The 12,689-nt window shown below is 47.9% G+C and overlaps 1 long non-coding RNA gene across 4 annotated transcripts; it reads right to left on the bottom strand.

Annotated features, from left to right (window-relative positions):
- Nucleotides 1-2,895: 2,895 nt before the first annotated feature.
- Nucleotides 2,896-7,141, bottom strand: LOC126984763 (uncharacterized). 4 transcript variants are annotated; one of them, XR_007737647.1, is made up of 2 exons: nucleotides 6,547-7,141; nucleotides 2,896-4,962 (listed from the first exon to the last, which is right to left on the bottom strand). It is a non-coding gene; the product is annotated as an uncharacterized LOC126984763 (long non-coding RNA). The 4 variants fall into 4 exon arrangements; XR_007737645.1 differs by lacking the exon at nucleotides 6,547-7,141 and adding an exon at nucleotides 5,953-6,493; XR_007737648.1 differs by lacking the exon at nucleotides 6,547-7,141 and adding an exon at nucleotides 5,854-5,924.
- Between the last annotated feature and the right edge of the window lie 5,548 nt (nucleotides 7,142-12,689).

Genomic DNA, 12,689 nt, shown 5'->3' with positions numbered 1-12,689 from the left:
TATGGTGTGGTGTGTGGTGCGGCTGGGTATGGTGTGGTGTGGTGTGTGGTGCGGCTGGGTATGGTGTGGTGTGGTGTGTTGTGCGGCTGGGTGTGGTGTGTGGTGCAGCTGGGTTTGGTGTGGTGTGTGGTGTGGCTGGGTATGGTGTGGTGTGGTGTGTGGTGCGGCTGGGTATGGTGTGGTGTGGCTGGGTATGGTGTGGTGTGGTGTGTGGTGTGGTGTGGTGTGGCAGGATTTGACTCGGGGACTTTTTTTACCTCGCTGTTGGTGGTGTTTGCAGAAGGACAAGCAGGACCCAGACGGTGACATCATTATGAGGCTTGAGTACGGTCTCCTGAACTCCTCGTCCCTGGAGCTGATTGGTGAGTTGGCGACCCTGTTTTTTCTTTGTTCGCATGTCTCTCTGTCTCTATCTCTGGTTGTGGCTTTTAATTGATGGGTCTGTCTATGTCTGTGTCTCTGGATGTTTTATTTGCTTCTCATTTTCTCTCTCTCTGTCTGGGTCTCTCTATGTCTTTGTCTGTCTCTGTTTTTCTCTCATTTTCTCTCCCTGTGTGTCTCTGTCTCTCTGGATGTTTTATTTGCTTCTCATTTTCTCTGTCTGTCTGTCTGTCTCTCTGTGTCTTTGTCTGTGTCTCTCTCTGGATTTCTGTAGCTTTTCGTGATGGTTGTTTTTTTCTGTTTTTATTTTCTCTGTGTCTGTCTATGTCTTTGTCTGTCTCTGTTTTTCTGTGTCTCTGTGTCTGTCTATGTCTTTGTCTGTCTCTGTCTCTCTCTGGATTTCTGTAGCTTTTAGTGCTAATGGTTGTTTTATCTACTTCTCATTTTCCTTTCATTCTTTTCCTTTTTCATTTCTCTCTTCCTCTCCTTGTCTTAGTTTTCCCTTTTCATTTCTTCTTCTTCCTTTTGCTGTCTCATTTTCTCTGTGTCTGGCTCTCTGGATTTCTGTAGCTTTTATTTATTTATTTATTTTTACAACAAAGGAGACGGCTCAAGGGCAACAAAAAGTGCATAGAAAAAAAAGGCCCGCTACTCACCGCTGCCATAATAGACGAAAGTAAAGAGTGGCCAAGAGAGAGGTCAATTTGTGGTGGAGAGGTGTCTTGATAATGGCTGTTTTATGTCTACTTCTCATTTGGTCTCTGTCTGTCTCTGTCTCTGGGTTTCTGTAGCTTGTAGTGATAGTTCTCTCTCTCTCTCTCTCTCTCTCTCTTCTGGAAAAACAAATTGAATAGGTAACCTGGTGCGCACTTTCTCCGCAGAGCAACCCACGTGTACCTCCCCAGTCTAATGGTGAGCCTGGCGCCGCCCCTCGTGGTCTTCCAGCCTCCTCACCAGTGCATCTTCCACTCCTCCGAGCTTGTGTATAACTTGACCAACCAGTGATGAGGTGAGTGAGGGAAGGGAACAGAAGGGAAGGGAGAGGAAAGGAAGGAAAGGAAGGGAAGGGAGAGGAAAGGAAGGGAAGGTTGAGAAAGGGAAGGGAAGAGAAGGTTAAGGAAGGGAAGAGAAGGGAAGGGAAGGGAATGGAAGAGAAGGGAAGGTCAAGGAAGGGAAGAACATAAGAACATAAGAACGTAGGAGTCTGCAAGAGGCCGGTAGGCCTGTACAAGGCAGCTCCTTTGAACCTAAGCTCCCGTGTATCTAACCCCACCTAATATCGCTGTCCATGAATTTATCTAATCTATTTTTGATTAGAAGAAGAGAAGAGAAAGAAAGGGAAGGGAAGAGAGAGGAAAGGAAAGGGAAGAGAGGAGAAGGGAATGGAAGGTCAAGGAAGGAAAGGGAAGGGAAGGGAGAGAAAGATAAAGGAGCGGAAGGGAAGGGAAGGGAGAGGAATCAGAATCAGAAACTTTATTTCCATTTTATACAATGGTTATTCTTTACAGGCTTAAAACTATTGATCATAGTATATAGAGTGGTCCCCCCCCAGGCGGGGACTCCGAGGCAGGGTGAAGGTGCGCCATTTTGAAATTTGGGAAAAGATGTCTACATAGTTTGTCTATTTTTGATCTGTTGCTCTGTCTGGAAAGCTGGATTTTCTTATAGCCTTCTCAAACTAATGCTTCCTCTACATAGTTTGTCTATTTTTGATCTGTTGTCTGTCTGGAAAGCTGGATTTTCTTATAGCCTTCTCAAACTAATGCTTCCTCTACATAGTTTGTCTATTTTTGATCTGTTGTCTGTCTGGAAAGCTGGATTTTCTTATAGCCTTCTCAAACTAATGCTTCCTCTACATAGTTTGTCTATTTTTGATCTGTTGTCTGTCTGGAAAGCTGGATTACCTCATGTCATTAGAATGCAATTGATACCTTTTCTTGGCCTTTGGAAAGAGTTGATGTGAGGGGAAGTGTTGAGGATGCCCGCCTACAGTCCTTGCTGAGCAGTTTCTGTGTCTTTCAGAGCGTGTGAAGCAGTTTGCCAACCTGGTCGTGGCCCTCATGATGCTGTTCGCCAGGTACAATCACTGGATGGTGGGCGACAAGTTTGAGAGACTCACCCCCTCACTGGTAATTATGCCCCGTTGTCATTTTTCCTTCTCTCTGTTCAGGGGCAGGGCCTAGTGTTTTTTATGCCTTTTTTGTTTTATTGCCCTTGAACTCTAAAAGATAAAACTACATGACCTCCCCTAACTTAACCTCACCTAGCCTTACCTAACATCTCCTAACTTAACCTATCCTCCCTTACCCTAGCCAAGAAGTCACCCGCCGCAGCCGCCGAAGGGAAGGACAGAGGAACAGCCGCCAACTCCATCGCTGGCGGCTCCACATCTACTCTCGTCTCCTCCTCCTCCTCCTCCTCCTCCTCCTCCTCCTCCTCTCTCAACATGGACGGTCGAAAAAGGATGTTTAGTGTGGAGGTGTTTGATTGGGGTATGTGGGTTGGTGTTTATAATTTCATTTGTGTGTGTGTGTGTGTGTGTGTGTGTGTGTGTGTGTGTGTGTGTGTGTGTGTGCTACCCTTCCCTCCCTCCCTCACCCCAATGTTTGTCTCTAGGTGTTTGTAGGCGATAAGATGACATTTCGACACACCTTCTTTCTTTCCTTTATTCTTTCCCTCTTTACAACGTTATTGTAAGTATACGTAACCTTAAACTAACGAAATACAAGTTACGTGAACCCTACCCTCGAGATAATTTATTTTGATCTCTGTACGTATAGGCAAGATTACATCTCTTAAACTAACGATATATAAGTTATGTCAACCTTAACCTGCGAGGTGTTTGTATAAGTAACCTCAATTCACTGGTATGTTTGTATAAGTAACTTCAATTCACTGGTATGTTTGTATAAGTAACTTCAATTCACTGGTATGTTTGTATAAGTAACCTCAATTCACTGGTATGTTTCTATAAGTAACCTCAATTCATTTCATATGTTGTATGTTACTGTGATCTCTATGTATAGCGAAGATTACATCCTTGAAACTAGCAAAATATAAGGTACACCAACCTTACCTTTGAGATATTTTTATGAGTAACCTCAATTAACTCGTATGTCGTATGTTACTTTGACCTGTATGTATAGAGAAGATTATGTCATTTAAACTAGCAAAATATAAGTTACGCCAACCTTACTTACGAGATGTTTGTATAAGTAACCTCATTTCATTTCATATGTTGCCTTGATCTGTATGTATAGGGAAGATTATGTCATTTAAACTGATGGAATATAATTTGTCAACCTTACTTACGAGATGTTTGTTTAAGTAACTTCAATTCACACTTTGATCTCTGTACGTCGAGGCAAGGTTACGTCAGCCCAGCACTCACTGTTTGCTTATTTCTCGTCTTTACGTAGACGTAACACTACGATCCTTGTATTGCTGTAAGACTTGTGTTGTGGAGAGGAAGTATTGCTGTAGGACTTGTGTTATGGAGAGGAAGTATTGCTATAGGACTTGTGTTGTGGAGAGGAAGTATTGCTGTAGGACTTGTGTTGTGGAGAGGAAGTATTGCTATAGGACTTGTGTTGTGGAGAGGAAGTATTGCTGCAGGACTTGTGTTGTGGACAAACAACATAATATAATCTGATAAGGGAAGTAAGAGTGTTATAAAAATTGCAACAGTTTGTCAGAAAGGCCTATTTTTAACCCCTTGACTGTGGATTTCCTACAAGAAGACATCACCAAGCTTTAGGAGTGGAACAAAAAGTGGCTGCTACAATGCAATGAGGAAAAAATGTAAAGTCCTGAACCTTGGGAGGAGATATCCAGCACACCAGTACCACATGGGAAACACTCCACTTTCCACCACAGAGGCAGAGAAAGACCTGGGAGTGTATGTTACCAGGCTACCAGTGAAGGGATATCCAGCACACCGATACCACATGGGAAACACTTCACTATCCACCACAGAGGCAAAGAAAGACCTTGGAGTGTATTTTACCAGGCTACCAGTGAAGGGATATCCAGCACACCAATACCACATGGGAAACACGCCAATATCCACCACAGAGGCAGAGAAAGACCTGGGAGTGTATGTTATGAGGCTACCAGTGAAGGGATATCCAGCACACCAATACCACATGGGAAACACTCCACTATCCACCACAGAGGCAGAGAAAGACCTGGGAGTGTATGTTACCAGGCTACCAGTGAAGGGATATCCAACATACCAATACCACATAGGAAACACTCCACTATCCACCACAGAGGCAGAGAAAGACCTGGGATTATATGTCACCAGGCTACCAGTGAAGGGATATCCAGCACACCAATACCACATGGGAAACACTCCAATATCCACCACAGAAGTAGAGAAAGACCTGGGAGTGTATGTTACCAGGCTACCAGTGAAGGGATATCCAGCACACTGATATCACATGGGACACACTTCACTATCCACCACAGAGGCAGAGAAAGACCTTGGAGTGTATGTTACCAGGCTACCAGTGAAGGGATATCCAGCACACCAATACCACATGGGAAACTCCACTATCCACCACAGAGGCAGAGAAAGACCTGGGAGTGTATGTTACCAGGCTACCACTGAAGGAATATCCAGCACACCAATACCACATGGGAAACACGCCAATATTTACCACAGAGGCAGAGAAAGACCTGGGAGTGTATGTTACCAGGCTACCAGTGAATGGATATCCAGCATACCAATACCACATGGGTAACACTCCACTATCCACCACAGAGGCAGAGAAAGACCTGGGATTATATGTCACCAGGCTACCAGTGAAGGGATATCCAGCACACCGATACCACATGGGAAACACTTCACTATCCACCACAGAGGCAAAGAAAGACATTGGAGTGTATGTTACCAGGCTACCAGTGAAGGGATATCCAGCACACCAATACCACATGGGAAACACGCCAATATCCACCACAGAGGCAGAGAAAGACCTGGGAGTGTATGTTACGAGGCTACCAGTGAAGGGATATCCAGCACACCAATACCACATGGGAAACACTCCACTATCCACCACAGAGGCAGAGAAAGACATGGGAGTGTATGTTACCAGGCTACCAGTGAAGGGATATCCAACATACCAATACCACATAGGAAACACTCCACTATCCACCACAGAGGCAGAGAAAGACCTGGGATTATATGTCACCAGGCTACCAGTGAAGGGATATCCAGCACACCAATACCACATGGGACACACTTCACTATCCACCACAGAGGCAGAGAAAGACCTTGGAGTGTATGTTACCAGGCTACCAGTGAAGGGATATCCAGCACACCAATACCACATGGGAAACACTCCAATATCCACCACAGAGGCAGAGAAAGACCTGGGAGAGTATGTTACCAAGCTACCACTAAAGGAATATCCAGCACACCAATACCACATGGGAAACACGCCAATATCTACCACAGAGGCAGATAAAGACCTGGGAGTGTATGTTACCAGGCTACCAGTGAAGGGATATCCAGCACACCAATACCACATGGGAAACACGCCAATATCCACCACAGAGGCAGAGAAAGACCTGGGAGTGTATGTTACGAGGCTACCAGTGAAGGGATATCCAGCACACCAATACCACATGGGAAACACTCCACTATCCACCACAGAGGCAGAGAAAGACCTGGGAGTGTATGTTACCAGGCTACCAGTGAAGGGATATCCAACATACCAATACCACATAGGAAACACTCCACTAACCACCACAGAGGCAGAAAAAGACCTGGGAGTGTATGTTACCAGGCTACCAGTGAAGGGATATCCAACATACCAATACCACATAGGAAACACTCTACTATCCACCACAGAGGCAGAGAAAGACCTGGGAGTGTATGTTACCAGGCTACCAGTGAAGGGATATCCAGCACACTGATACCACATGGGACACACTTCACTATCCACCACAGAGGCAGAGAAAGACCTTAGAGTGTATGTTACCAGGCTACCAGTGAAGGGATATCCAGCATACCAATACCACATGGGAAACACTCCAATATCCACCACAGAGGCAGATAAAGACCTGGGAGTGTATGTTACCAGGCTACCAGTGAAGGAATATCCAGCACACAAATACCACATAGGAAACACTCCACTATCCACTACAGAGGCAGAGATAGACCTGGGAGTGTATGTTACCAGGCTACCAGTGAAGGGATATCCAGCACACCAATACCACATGGGTAACACTCGACTATCCACCACAGAGGCAGAGAAAGACCTGGGAGTGTATGTTACCAGGCTACCAGTGAAGGGATATCCAACATACCAATACTACATGGGAAACACTCCACTATCCACCACAGAGGCAGAGAAAGACCTGGGATAATATGTCACCAGGCTACCAGTGAAGGGATATCCAGCACACCAATACCACATGGGTAACACTCCACTATCCACCACAGAGGCAGAGAAAGGCCTGGGAGTATAATTATGTTACCAGGCTACCAGTGAAGGGATATCCAGCGCACCAATACCACATGGGAAACACTCCACTATCCACCATAGAGGCAGAGAAAGGCCTAGGAGTGTATGTTACCAGGCTACCAGTGAAGGGATATCCAGCACACCAATACCACATGGGAAACACTCCACTATCCACCACAGAGGCAGAGAAAGGCCTGGGAGTGTATGTTACCAGGCTACCAGTGAAGGGATATCCACCACACCAGTACCACATGGGAAACACTCCACTATCCACCACAGAGGCAGAGAAAGGCCTGGGAGTATAATTATGTTACCAGGCTACCAGTGAAGGCAAAAGCCGTGCCAATTGCAGCGGACGGGTTAAGAAATATATATACATACAACATTTTGAATTTTTTTTTTTCTTACATGTGGCCTACAGCGCCGGTAGGCTAATCCATATGAGCCTGATGGTCGGCCCTAGCCCGTCATGGCGCAGGCAATTGTTTATAGTGGTGCCATTATTATTATTGGCTCATGCTGCCCCCCGGAGCTCATTCTTGATTCCACTTGTGCTGCAGAGTTTCTTCTAGAGTCTGGGTTGATAGGTGGTCTTCAGGACAGCATGTGGGTAGTCTTAGGCCACTTGGCGGTGACTGAAAAATCCCAGGTGGTTAGCGGCGGATTCGAACCATCATGGACAACGCACCGAATGCGAGGCTGGCACGCTAACCACTCAGCCACCACCTCCCCTGAATGTATGCCTACATTTTTTTTATGGTAAAGGAAACAGCTGAGGGCAGTAAATGAAGCAGGAGTCACATCATGGCAGCCATTATAAATAAAATTCGCCTGTTCCGCTAATGGGCTGGGGCCGTCCAAGAGGGCCTACTGGTGCTACAGGCAGACAGGGGATAGACAGGAAGCTGATGAGAAAATAGAATTCCCAAACCAATTCTGGTGTGTGTCTTTATGCATGTGTGTGTGTGTGTGTGTGTGTGTGTGTGTGTGTGTGGAGTAGAACAAACAAACAAAAAACATAGACCAATAGTTACATTAGGAAGACATACTCAATAAGGAAAAAACTTATTCATGGAAACCAACAAGGAAAGGTTAGATACTGAGGAAGGGAGGAAGAACAAAGGGGTGGAATAAGATAACATGTGCTTGTGTGCTTAGAACTGAGTGTTGGAAGATCAAGACAGGAAGGAAGGGCATGATTGCAGGCTGCTGGAAAATACAATACAATACATTACGATAGATTACAGTATGGAAAGTATGTACCTACCTCTAATAGTACATACTGAGGATGATATGTAGCTACTTCTTCCATCCTCACAATTAATACAGGAAGGAAAGGCATGATTGCAGGCTGCTGGAAAGTACAAAAAGATACATTGCAATAGATTACAATATGGGATAATAGTGTAGCTACTTCTAATAGTATATACAGAGGATGATATGTAGCTACTTCTTCCATCCTCACAATTAATACAGGAAGGAAAGGCATGATTGCAGACTGCTGGAAAGTACAAAAAGATACATTGCAATAGATTACAATATGGGATAATAGTGTAGCTACTTCTAATAGTATATACAGAGGATGATATGTAGCTACTTCTTCCATCCTCACAATTAATACAGGAAGGAAAGGCATGATTGCAGGCTGCTGGAAAGTACAAAAAGATACATTGCAATAGATTACATCATGGAATAATAGTGTGTAGCTATACTAATACAGAGGATAATATGTAGCTACTTCTTCCATCCTCACAACGAAGGCAGCATTTCCAGACAGTAAGTAACAGCATAATCGCAAACCTCTGGAAGATACAAAGTGACACAAAGTGAAAACATAATTGGAAGCTGCTGCTGGAAATTACGAAAAGGACATTACGAGATGAAACACAACAGACCAGCGTGCTTCCTCCTTCCTCTGAATTATGGCAAAATCTCTTGGACAGGAACAGAAAAGAAAATGACAAACTGCTGGAAAAATACAAAGAACTACTGAGAAAGAAATGGACGCAAGGTGATAGATTATGTTACGAAATGGGGAAATAATGCATGAACTAACTGTCCCTTCCCCTGAATAGACACACATAAGCCAATGCCAAGGAAATAAAAAGACACTAGACCAGTGGCTCCCAAACTTTTTACATGATGCCCCCTATTGATTTATAAGAAATCCTCACGCCCCACATCATTTGTTACTCCTTCATGTGTGTGTGTGCGTGTGTGTGTGTGTGTGTGTGTGTGTGTGTGTGTGTGTGTGTGTGTGTGTGTGTGTGTGTGTGTGTGTGTGTTTATTTCTTGCAAAACTGCAATTTTTGGCAGATGGAATCACGCCCTCTCTTTACCTAGCTCACGCCCCCCAAGGAGGCATGCCCCCCAGATTGGGAACCACTGCACCAGACGATAGATTGTCACGAAATAGGGCAATAATATGTGGGGTCATCAGTGCAGGTGTGGGGTCATCAGAGCAGGTGTAGGGTTGGCAGGGCAGGTATGGGACCATCAAGGATTATTGTCAGGACAGGTGTGGGGCTCTCAGGGCAGGTGTGAGGATGTCAGGGCAGGTACGCTATTGTCATGGCGGGTGTGGGACTGTCAGAGCAGGTGTTGGGCCATCATGGCAGGTGTGGGACTGTCATGGCCGGTGTGGGACTGTCAAGGCAGGTGTTGGGCCATCATGGTAGGTGTGGGACTGTCAGGGCAGGTGTGGGGCTGTCATGGCAGGTGTGGGACTGTCAGGGCAGGTGTTGGGCCATCATGGCAGGTGTGGGACTGTCAGGGCAGGAGTTGGGCTGTCACGGCAGGTGTGGGACTATCAGGGCAGGTGTTAGGCCGTCACGGCAGGTGTGTGACTGTCAGGGCAGGTGTTGGGCCGTCACGGCAGGTGTGGGACTGTCAGGTCAGGTGTGGGGCCATCACGGCAGGTGTGGGACTGTCAGGGCAGGTGTTGGGCCGTCACGGCAGGTGTGGGACTGTCAGGTCAGGTGTGGGGCCGTCACGCCAGGTGTGGGACTGTCAGGGCAGGTGTTGGGCCGTCACGGCAGGCGTGGGACTGTCAGGGCAGGTGTTGCCCGTAGGGCCGTCATGGCAGGTGTGGGACTGTCCGGGCAGGTGCGGGGCGGTCATGGCAGGTGTGGGACTGTCAGGGCAGGTGTTGAGCCGTTATGGCAGGTGTGGGACTGTCATGGCAGGTGTGGGGCCATCAGGGCAGGTGTGCGACCGTCAGGGCAAGTGTGGGGGCATCAGGGCAAGTGTGGGGCCGTCATGGCAGGTGTGGGCCGACTGTCAGGGCATGTGTTGGGCCGTCAGGGCAAGTATACGATCGTCAGGGTAAGTGTGCGATCGTTAGGGTAGGTGTGCGACCGTCAGGGCAGGTGTGGGGCCATCAGGGCAAGTATACGATCGTCAGGGTAAGTGTGCGATCGTTAGGGTAGGTTTGCGATCGTCAGGGCAGGTGTGGGGCCGTCAGGGCAGGTATGGGGCCATCAGAGCAGGTGTGGGGCCATCAGGGCAGGTGTGGGGCCATCAGGGCAAATATACGATCGTCAGGGCAGGTGTGCAATCGTCAGGGCAGGTGTGCGATCGTCAGGGCAGGTGTGCGATCGTCAGGGCAGGTGTGGGGCCGTTAGGGCAGGTGTGGGGCCATCAGGGCAGGTGTGATCGTCAGGGCAGGTGTGGGGCCATCAGGGCAGGTGTGTGATCGTCAGGGCAGGTGTGGGGCCATCAGGGCAAGTATGGGGCCATCAGGGGAGGTGTGCGATCGTCAGGGCAGGTGTGGGACCATCAGGGCAGGTGTGGGGCCATCAGGGCAGGATTGGGGCCGTCAGGGCAGGTGTGGGGCTGCCAGGGCAGTCGTGTGCATGGGGCCGTCAGGGCAGGTGTGTTGCCGTCATGGGGGCCTTCCAGTGGTCAGGGGCCGTCTGTCTTGCCCATAATTCAACCCCAATCTTACCTATGACACACCCGTGTTCTCTCACCTGGTTCTCTCACCTGGTGGGCTTCCCAGAATCCGGTAGACACAGGGCCCAGAAGGAAGCCGCACTCTGCTGATGCGCCAGCCCGACTAGTTCAGTAACCTCCGTACATACAAATACATGTGCTATAGACAGAGCAGGAATTGTGCATCATGTGCAGCAAAGTAAATAATCAATTAATAATATGTAAATGAACAAACTAACATTTAAAAAGTCTGTCACCGAGATGAGCAGCAAGGGATGCTTTGAATGCCGATAGTGAATTAGCTGAAACAACATGCTGGTCCCCCTCCCGCTCTCCACGGCCAAACGCCTTATCTCCCGCACCTGCCGCGCCTCCTGGGACGACAAGCTCGCCAACACCCTCCGCATCACCTCCATGGGCCAATACTGCACCAACTCCTCCCCACAGCCGGCCCGTGGGTGAGGAAAACGTCCCGCGTTCTAGACGTGGCCTTGACGCGCCTCCGCCTGGGCCACACACGCCTCGGCGCTCACCTCCACCGCCTGCGCCTCGTCCCCGACCCTCACTGCCCCTGGTGCAGGACCGTCGAGGACACCATTGGGCACCTCCTGCTGCACTGCCCGCGCCACCACTCCCAGTGAGTGTTGCTCCGACACCAACTCCGCGCCCTGGACGTGCCCACCTTTGACCTGCCCACGCTGCTGGCGGCGGCAGGCGTCCACCCATCACGGCAGGAAGCTGTCATCCGCCTCACCTGCGCCTTCTTTAGGAAGACGGGGCAGCTGACGCGCCTGTGAAGCCCTCACAGGACGACACCAGGGTTCATGTGAGCGACTAGATCGCCGCGGCCCAAAAACAACAACAACAACAGCAACAACATGCTGGGGAAGAGAGTTCCACACATGGAGGTATTATGGGAGGAGCCGCCATGACGTCACGAACGCGAAGCCAACGCGCTATTGGTCCGCTGTCTCCCCACCCCCTTAGACTCAAAACATATATCAGCTGATCCAGTAGACGCATTGAAAGTGCATACAATCCCTGCCTTTTCTGAGTGTAGGTAGGAACAACCCCTTACATAACTATTGCTTAATGACACTTTCATAAGCAGGTCTGGGTGCGAGAGGGATTTAGGGGTCTGAGTGAGCTCCTGATCTCCGTCCAAGGGCACAATGCATTCATGCTAGAAATCGAGCAAATAGGGTACTGGGATTTATTTGAAGGAGCCAATAGAAGGAGCAATAGAAGCGCCGAAGTCTTCCTCAAACTATATTTAGTATTAGTTAGACCTCATCTTGACTATGTGGTTTAGTTCTGGTCACCTGGATATCAAAATGTTAGAATCGGTGCAGAGGAGGATAACGAAGATGATTCAGGGGTTGAGAAACTTGCCATACGAGGAAAGACTCAAACAGTTAAACTTGCATTCTCTAGAAAGGCGAAGGGTGCGTGGAGACATGATCGAGGTTTATAAATGGATGAAGGGCTTTAATAAGGGGGATAATTATAAGGTTTTGTTGGTAAGAGAACCGGGTAGGACACGAAGTAATGGGTTTAAACTGGATAAATTCAGATTCAACAGGGACATAGGCAAAAATTGGTTTACTAACAGAGTGGTTGGTGGATGAGTGGAACAGGTTTGCAGTCACGTGCTGATTGCCAATACAATTGTCACATTAATAAATAGATTAGATAAATTCATGGACAGCGATATTAGGTGGGGTTAGATACACGGGAGCTTAGATTCAAAGGAGCTGCCTTGTACAGGCCTACCGACCTCTTGCAGACTCCTACGTTCTTATGTTCATATGGCTGCACGAAAAGGGAACGTAGTGGTTCTACATCATTTCACAGGTGAGTTGAGAACTGTATAATCAGATAGGGCCTGGATTCACTAACGAGTTA

This window comes from Eriocheir sinensis, chromosome 57, assembly GCF_024679095.1.
Source record: "Eriocheir sinensis breed Jianghai 21 chromosome 57, ASM2467909v1, whole genome shotgun sequence".
Classification (NCBI taxonomy): Eukaryota; Metazoa; Arthropoda; class Malacostraca; order Decapoda; family Varunidae; genus Eriocheir; species Eriocheir sinensis.
Note: the sequence above shows the minus strand (reverse complement) of the source record. Positions and strands in the feature narration are given on the sequence as shown.